This window comes from Cebus imitator, unplaced genomic scaffold (assembly GCF_001604975.1).
Source record: "Cebus imitator isolate Cc_AM_T3 unplaced genomic scaffold, Cebus_imitator-1.0 Scaffold69, whole genome shotgun sequence".
Taxonomy (NCBI): Eukaryota; Metazoa; Chordata; class Mammalia; order Primates; family Cebidae; genus Cebus; species Cebus imitator.
Genome location: NW_016107384.1, coordinates 2,164,200 through 2,173,647, shown reverse-complemented (window position 1 = coordinate 2,173,647; position 9,448 = coordinate 2,164,200). Strand labels below are relative to the sequence as shown.

Here is a 9,448-nt window from a genome sequence, read left to right as displayed (position 1 = left end):
AAAAAAAAAAAAAAAAAAAAAAAAAAAAAAAAAAAAAAAAAAAAAAAAAAAAAAAAAAAAAATTGATGGGCCTCTTGGGAAATTCCTGTAATAAACAATCAGGTTATTTGCCTGGGGAAGTGTCTCTTGGAATAGTAAAGTTATTGTACCAAAGACAATGGAAGAAAAAAGTCATGTTAATGCAGAAAATAAACGTGGGGGTGGAAAGGGGTAGTTTCTGCCTTAATCTGACTAGTCATTAGGCCTAAAGACCTGAGGACTAGGACACGTGTCAAGTATACTTTGATAAATTAAGAAACGTTAAAAATTCAGGACATGGGGCTGGGTGCGGCGGCTTATGCCTGTAATCTGAGAACTTTGGGAGGCCAAGGTGGGTGGATCACGAGGTCAGTTGTTTGAGACCAGCCTGACCAACATAGCGAAACCCCGTCTCTACTAAAAATACAAAAAATTAGCTGGGTGTGGTGGTGGGTGCCTGTAATCCCAGCTACTCGGGAGGTCGAGGCAGGAGAATCACTTGAACCCAGGAGGTGGAGGTTGCAGTGAGCCAAGATTGAGCCTGCACTCCAGCTCAGGCAACAGTGCAAGACTGTTTCTCAAAAAAAAAAAAAAAAAAGTTAAGGACGTGGACCCATGACAATCTTGGGGATCTGCTAAACAGGACAGGGAGCATGGAGGAAAGGTGCGCTAAAAAAGCCTTACATGTTCTAGAATCTCACCTATCAGTGACCAGCCTTACCTCCAATCCTATCATACTATAATTCACACTGCAGAGGACCCAGGTAATCCAGCTATGGGTGAATAATAATGGTACTAGGTGCCACTTATGAAACAATGACTATATGCCAGGCAGATGTGGTCATTGCAGGGGGTCATTACTGTGGAAACTAAGGTTCAGTGAGGCTTTGTAACTTGTCTGAGGTGATGAGCCAAGAAAAGTGGCTCTCCTGGGGCTCAAACCTGCTCCCTTTGGCTCCAAAGCTCTTTGTTCCCAAACTGGTCAGGGTGAGCCTCCTCATTTTGCTGAAGATGTTCAAGGCTTCTCAACAGCTGCCATTTTCCAGCACGGCTGGTGTTAATCTTACATGGCTCTGACCACCAAGTAAATTTATTTTACTCTGAGAAGTCATTTGCTACTGTTGCTATTGTGTAAAATTTCCTCCTAGGAAAAATTGAAAAGATACCTCATAGGAGTGTGTGAAAAGTAAGTGACAGTTGCTGTAAGTCCACAGGAAATGGCATGAGCACAGCTGTCTTAGACTGTTCAGGCTGCTACAACCAAATTCCATAGACTGGGTTGCTTATGAACAATAGGAATTTATTTCTCCATAGTTCTGGAGGCTGGGAAGTCCAAGATCAAGATGCTAGCAGATTCTGTGTCTGGTGAGGGCCAACTTTCTATTTGAAGATGGTGCCTTCTTGCTGTGTCTGCATGTGGTAGAAAGGCTAGTTTGCTGGGGCTTCTTCTATAAGGGCACTAATCCCATTCATGAGGGCTCCATCCTTATGACCTGAACACTTCCCAAGGCCCCACCTGACACCATCACCTTGGGAATTCAGATTTCAGCATATGGATTTTGAAGGGACACTTAACATTCAGTTCATTGCAATAGCCTTAGGTGAGAGAAGCCTCTGCTCCTGTGGTCAGCAGTGGGTTAGGTGGCAGGTCGCTGATGGTAACTAGGATACAACCGGTATATACCAGGCTTCAGTAAAGGAAAGGCCTACTGGCTGCTGGCAAAGAGGCCCCAGCCAGCTCTGGTCCCAGCTTAGGGGACTATGCCAAGAGGGTTTTTTTTCTTTTTGGAGACAGGGTCTCACTCTGTCACTCAGGCTGGAGTGCAGTGGCACGATCACGGCTTACTGTAGCCTCGGCCTCCTGGGTTTAAATGATCCTCCCACCTCAGCCTCCTGAGTAGCTAGGTCCCAGGTGCATGTCACCAAGCCTGGCTAATTTTTTTTTTTTTTTTTGAGACAGAGTCTCTCTCTGTTGCCCAGGCTGTAGTATAGTCTCGGCTCACTGCAACCTCCACCTCCCATGTTCAAGCAATTCTCCTGCCTCAGCCTCCCAAGTAGCTGGGATTACAGGTGCCTGCCACCATGTCCCCTTAAATTTTGTATTTTTAGTAGAGAAGAGGTTTCACCACGATGGCCAGGCTGGTCTCAAACTCCTGACCTGAAGCGATCCTCCCACCTTGGCTTCCCAAAGTGCTGGGATTGTGGAAGTAGGCCACCATGCCCAGCCCTGGGATGGTTTTCAACAGCAGAAACCCCCAGCAAAGAAGAAAAACTCTGCCTCCTCAGAGGCCACAGGGAAGCCATGGCTGAGGTAATTGTGTGATTAAGCTTTGAGCCCACTTTCAGCTGACCCACTAGGGTGGAGATGGGTACAGAAGGAAGATGCCTGCAAGGCCTATCTGAAGGGGTTCTGGGAAGGCCAACAACCAGAGACACCCTGGGTGGCTCTCATGGCAGAGGCAGCCTTCACAGCAGTCAATCACTCTCCATTTGTGGTTCAGACCAACCTGGGTCCCACTGGAGGCCCTACTCTCTACACCATGTGACCCTGGGCTAGTTGCTTAACCTCTCTGAGACTCAATTCCTCATCTCTAGAGCAGGGTGACTGCAGCTGCCTTGCAGAGTGGCTGTGAGGCTTAGCTGTCACTCATGATGTCTGTAAAGCTCTGGCAAACAGCCTGACACATAGTAGGTGCTCAGTAGGTGACAGCTTTGATTAGGATGATTAATTATCACTAATGTGAAGAGCAGCTGACAGCACTCCCTGTAGGCATGTTGTTCTCTGCAAGCCAGCAATTCCTGTTCCCCTACTCACAGGGTAACCAGGACTTGAGGAACCAGATCCTCTAAGGACAAACTGGAACATCTAGCCTTCCATCTTGACCCTCCCTCACCTTGTCCCTTGCCTGAGGGGAGCCCCCTTCCCCAGGCCCTTCCCAGCCTCCAACACCTGCTAAGCACAGCCCTGACCCACAGGAGCTGCCTTGAGGCTGCCTTGAGCCCTTACCCATCAGGCGGAGGCAGGAAACTGAGGGCTGCCATGGCCCACCCCAGGTGCAAGCCTGGAAGGCCCTGGACCTCTGGGAGTCCCCTCAAGTCATGGAAGGTGAGAGAAGCCTCTGCTCCTATGGTCAGCAGTAGGTTAGGTGGCAGGTCTCTGATAGTAACTGGGATATTACTCAGAAGGGAAGCCTGACCTGGTTAAAAACAGAGATGAGCACTGCTCCTGGGGCCTTGCCCGGAGCCCTCTGTGAGTTGGAAGCAAATCAGGCAGAACCTCTGGCCCTCAGCCCTCCCTATCCTGCCTTTGTAATGCAGAAAGGAGGCTTTTTATTATAGACACTGTCCTTGTCTTCTACCACTGGTGGGAAAGGCAGGGAAGGAGAGAGCCTTGTTCCAGTGGCAGCACTAGCTGGAAGAGAATGAGGGAAGGAGGAGGGCTGCATCCCGCAAACGTCCCTCCTTGTGTTTTGCTATTCAGCAGAAGGGGAAAGCTCAGCACCGAGAGAATTCTGGCTTGGCCCGGTGACTCCTGCCTGTAATCCCAGACAAGGTGGGTGGATCACTTTAGCTCAGGAGTTTGAGACTAGCCTGGCCAACAAAGTGAAACCCTGTCTCTACTAAGAATATAAAAATTAGGCCAGGCACGGTGGCTCAAGCCTGTAATCCCAGCACTTTGGGAGGCCAAGGCGGGCGGATCACAAGGTCCAGAGATCAAGACCATCCTGGTTAACACAGTGAAACCCCATCTCTACTAAAAATACAAAAAATCAGCCAGGCGTTGTGGCACACATCTGTAGTCCCAGCTACTCGGGAGGCTGAGGCAGGAGCATTGCTTGAACCAGGGAGGTGGAGGTTGCAGTGAGCCAAGATCACACCACTGTACTCCAGCCTGGGTGACAGTGAGACTCTGTCTCCAGAAAAGAAAGAAAGAAAGAATAGTGCAGTCCTACCAATAAACACACAATCATGCCAACATGTTCTCCCCACCAAGATTATTGGTTATAAGCTGAAGAAACTAATGCTGGATACTTTGGACAGAAAAGAGATTTGTGGGCCAGGCATGGTGGCTCATGCCTGTAATCCCAGCACATTGGGAGGCTGAGGTGGGTGGATCACTTAAGGTCAGCAAAACCATCCTGGCCAACATGACAAAACCCATCTCTATTAAAAATACAAAAAGTTGGCCGGGCGCGGTGGCTCAAGCCTGTAATCCCAGCACTTTGGGAGGCCGAGGCGGGTGGATCACGAGGTCAAGAGATCGAGACCATCCTGGTCAACATGGTGAAACCCCGTCTCTACTAAAAATACAAAAAATCAGCTGGGCATGGTGGCGCGTGCCTGTAATCCCAGCTACTCAGGAGGCTGAGGCAGGAGAATTGCCTGAACCCAGGAGGCGGAGGTTGCGGTGAGCCGAGATCGCGCCATTGCACTCCAGCCTGGGCAACAAGAGCGAAACTCCGTCTCAAAAAAAAATAAAATAAAATAAAAAATAAAAATACAAAAAGTTGGCCAGGCATGGTGGCTCACACCTGTAATCCCAGCACTTTGGGAGGCCGAGGCAGGTGGATCCCCTGAGGTTGGGAGTTTGAGACCAGCCTGGCTAACACGGTGAAACCCCATCTCTACTAAAAATACAAAAAAATTAGCTGGGCGTGGTGGCAGACGCTGGTAATCTCAGCTACTTGGGAGGCTGAGGCAGGAGAACCACTTGAACCCGGAAGGCGGAAATTGCAGTGAGCCAAGATCATGCCATTGCAGCCTGGGTGACAGAGCAAGATTCTGTCTAAAAAAAAAAAAAAATTAGCTGGTGTGGTGGGCACCTGTAATCAGTTACTTGGGAGAGACGCTGAGGCAAGAGAATCACCGGAACCTGGGAGGCAGATGTTGCAGTGAGTCAAGATCGCACATGAGACTCCACCTAAAAAAACAAAAAAGCAAAACAGAAAAGAGATTTGTGAAAAGGATTTGAGGGAACCCTAAGAATGTTGAGCTTACTTGGAGAGCAAGAGAGATCCCCTGAGCTCACCCCTACAGCCGACCCCGCAGCCCCTCATGCTGTGCCCAGAAGGCACTACATACAGGCCTTCCCATTATTAGCGTCTGATTCAAGGTCTGGACAGCCTTGGTCAGACGTCACACAAGGGAAAGAGAGTGTCTTGCATTTGTGCTTCAAGTCAGTCCATCCCCTAAACATAGGAAATGGGTTCAGATGACAGATTTGAGTAACAAATGTCCCAAGATGTCAACAGCGGTTATTGCCAAGTGGTTGTCTTCTAAGGTGTTTTTAAAAAAGTATTTAGATACAATATTAAAACAGATACAATCTCCAGCGTCGTTATCAGTTCACAGGCAATTGTGATATTGTGAAATATATATTTGGGCCTTCGCTCACCAGGCATCCTCGTGGAAGTGACATTGTGTTTAAACCCTGTGTGACAATCCCTGATGCACGCCATGATGTGCAGGGAAGACAGGGCGACCTGGAAATCCAACTACTTCCGTAAGATCATCCAGCTTTTGGATGATTATCTGAAATGTCTCATCGTGGGAGCAGGCACGGTGGGCTCCAAGCAGACAAAACAGATCTGTGTGTCCCTCCAAAGGAAGGCCATGGCGCTGATGGGCAGGAACACCATGATGCGCAAGGACACCTGGGAAACAGCCCAGCTCTGGAGAAACTGTTGCCTCCTATTCTGGGGAATGTGGGCTTTTCGTTCACCAAGGAGGACCTCACTGAGATCAGGGACCTGCTCCTGGCCAATAAGGTGCCAGCTGCTGCCCATGCTGGTGCCATTGCCCCATGTGAAGTCACTGTGCCAGCCCAGAACACTGGTCTGCGGCCCAAGAAGATTTCTTTTTTCTGGCCGGGCGTGGTGGCTCACGCCTGTAATTCCAGCACTTTGGGAGGCTGAGGCTGGTAGATCACCTGAGGTCAGGAGTTCAAGACCAGCCTGGCCAACATGGTGAAACCCCATCTCTACTAAAAATATAAAAATTAGCAGAGCTTGGTGGTGGGCGCCTGTAATCCTAGCTACTTGGGAGGCTGAGGCAGGAAGATTGCTTGAACCTGGGAGGCGGAGGTTGCAGTGAGCCAAGATCGCTCCATTGCACTCCAGCCTGGTGGACAAGAGCAAGACTGAGTCTTCCAAAAAAAAGGAAGCTTTCCTTTTTCTAGGCTTTAGGCATTACCACCAAAATCTCCAGGGGCACCAATGACATCCTGAGTGATGTGCAGCTGATCAGACTGAAGACAAAGTGGGAGCCAGCAAAGCCACATTGCTGAGCACACCAACATCTCTCCCTTCTTTGGGCTGCTCATCCAGCAGGTGTTCAACAGTGGCAGCCCCTATAACCGTGAAGTGCTTGACATCACAGAGGAAACTCTGCATTCTGGCTTCCTGGAGGTGCATCCGCAATGATGCCAGTGTGTGTCTGTCTGCAGACTGGCTACCCACCTGTTGTATCAGTACCCTATTCTATCACCAGTGGGTACAAACAAGTCCTGGCTCCGTCTGTGGAAACTGATTACACCTTCTCACCTGCTAAAGAGGTCAAGGCCTTCTTGGCTGATCCATCTGCCTTTGTGGCTGCTGCCCCTGTGGCCACCACTACCAAGGCTGCTTTTGCTGCTTCGGCAGCCCCAGCTAAGGTTGATGCCAAGGAGGAGTCGGAGGAGTTGGATGAGGATATGGGATTTCGTGTCCTTGACTAATCACCAAAAAGCAACCAACTCAGCCAGCTTTATTTGCAAAACAAGGAAATATTGGCTTACTTCTTTTAAAACAAAATGCATATATATATATATATGTATATATACATATATATATACACACACATATATATATATATATACACATATATATACACACACATATATATATATATATACACATATATATACACACATTTGATCTTCATCTGGTTTCCTGGCATATAGCTCCTAAAATCCTAGAATCTCTAAAGTGCCTTTTTCTGTATACTAATGAGTTGACTGATGGCTGGCTACGTCTAGCAGCTTACTGGTCACTGGAAAGACCGGAAGGATCAGAGGGTTGGGACTTTCAGCCCCACCCCCACCCCCACCCAACCTCTAGGGAAGGAAGGGGGGCTGAAGGTCAAGTTGATCACCAATGGCCACGGTTTAATCAATCACGCCTATGTAATGACGCTTCCATACAAACCAAAAATATGGGATCCAGGGAGCCTCCAAATAACCGAACACATGGAGATTTCTGGAGGGTGCTGTGACCAGGTAGGGAACGGAAGCCCCACACCCCTTTCCACGTGCCTGGCCCTGCGAATCTCTTTATCTGTATCCTTTGTAATATCCTTTATCATAAACCTATATAAGTAAAGTGTTTATTTGGGTTCTGTGAGGCACTCTAGCAAATCAGTCGAACTCAAAGACAGGGTTGGCCGGGAGCCGTGGCTTACTCCTGTAATTCCAGTACTTTGGGAGGCCAAGGCAGGCGGATCACCTGAGGTCAGCAGTGGGAGACCAGCCTGGCTAACACGGTGAAACCCTGTTTCTACTAAAAATACAAATAATTAGCTTGGCGTGGTGGCGGCCACCTGTAATCCCAGCTACTCGGGAGGTTGAGGCAGGAGAACCATTTGAACCCAGGAGGAGGAGGTTGCAGTGAGCCACTGCACTCCAGCCTGGGCAACAGGGCGAGACTCGTCTCAAAAAAATAAGATAAAATATGGCTGGGCATGGTGGCTCACGCCTGTAATCCCAACACTTTGGGAGGCCGAAGTGGGTAGATCAGGAGACCAGTCTGACCAACAAGATGAAAGCCTGTCTCTACTAAAAATACAAAAATTAGCCAAGTGTGGTGGTGGATGCCTGTAATCCCAGCTACTTGGGAGGCTGAGGCAGGAGAGTCACTTGAACCCGGGAGGTGGAGGTTGTAGTGAGCCGAGATGGCAACACTGCACTCCAGTCTGGGCAACAGAGACTCCATCTCAAAAATAAAATAAAATAATAAAAATATAGTTTACCCCTTTTCTCTTTTTCCCTCCCCCACCTTCTTTAATAAACAAAAATAAAAATGTGACTTAATACTACAATCACACTCTAAAAAACTAACAATAGGCCAGGCACCTTGGCTCCTGCCTGTAATCTCAGAACTTTGGGAGGCCAAGGTGGGGGGATTGCTTGAGCTCAGGAGTTTGAGACCAGCCTGGATAACATAGTGAGACCTCGTCTCTACAAAAACTAAACAAAATTAGCTGAGTGTTGCAACACACGCCTTTAGTCCCAGAGGCTGAGGTGGGAGGATGGATCCCTTGAGCCCAGGAAGTCAAGGCTGCAGTGAGCTGAGATCACAACAGTATACTCCAGCCTGGGCGACAGAGCCACCTCAAAACAAAACAAATCAGGGAGATTTACTCTCTTTTTTAAAAAATGTTTTTCTCTATTACTTTATCAGGAAAAAAAGGCTATTAATGCTTAAAATTTGTTCTCAAAAACAGTCCACAGGTGAGCATGCCCAAATACCAAGAGGAAAAATGTCCCCGACTGGCCTTTCGGGGACACAGCCTAATCCAGTGGGGATGGGTGAGCCCTGCAGCAAAGGGTGAGGAGAGTCGCCGAGCCAGGACAGTGAAGGGTAGGTAGACCTGGGCCTCTGGGCCAGCTTCCCTCTAAGCAGCGTTGCCTGTCTGCCTGCTCCGCAGGAGCCTTCCTCCGTTTATCTTGCCAATGGCAAGAGGCAAGAGGCGAGAGAGCATGGCAGGGAGCCAAGCTGCTCATGGGTGACAAGCCCTGAGCCGGAGGCAGGCCCTCAGCCAATCTCCATCTCCCTCCCTTCCCCTCCCTCCCTCCCTCTGTCTTTCTCTCTCTCTCTCTTTCTCTCTCTCTCTCTCTCACACACACACACACACACACACACATACACACACACGCACACTCCCCCAGGGAGAGGACTGTGGTCTAATTATATCTTGGGAAGTGGGGCATGTTTCACGGCATGTTTAACTCCTTAGAGCCCTGTGCTAAAACTGTGGATGGGTCTAGACAGCTCAAGACAATGACCTGAAAGGGGGCCATTCTTGTAAGCTGGAGAGACAGCCCAGGGTGCACACCTACACGAGAGCTCGTCCGTTGCCCGCAGTGGTCAGGAGGCGATGCGGCCACAGGGTGCGGGAGGCCCTGCAGGCAGCGACTCACACAGGCAGGGCCCAAGGCACCACAGGACCCTGGACTCCACACACTGGCCAGGCCTTTGTCCACACAGCAGGTGCCAAGGAAGAGCTCTGTGCCTCTGTGGGCCTGGCATCAATGCCTCCTTTTTCCTGAAGTTCCACAGTGCAAGCTGCCTGTGCCCCCCTGGCTCATGGGATTGCAATGATGAAGGCAGGAGGCGGAGAAAGGCAGGCTTTGGCTGGTCCCTCCAAGACCTCTGCCAGGGCTGGGCCTCACAAA

At 49.4% G+C, this 9,448-nt stretch overlaps 1 pseudogene; it reads left to right on the top strand.

Annotated features, from left to right (window-relative positions):
• Window positions 1–6,799, top strand: part of LOC108306064 — an 8,585-nt pseudogene extending 1,786 nt beyond the window's left edge.
• Window positions 6,800–9,448: the final 2,649 nt, after the last annotated feature.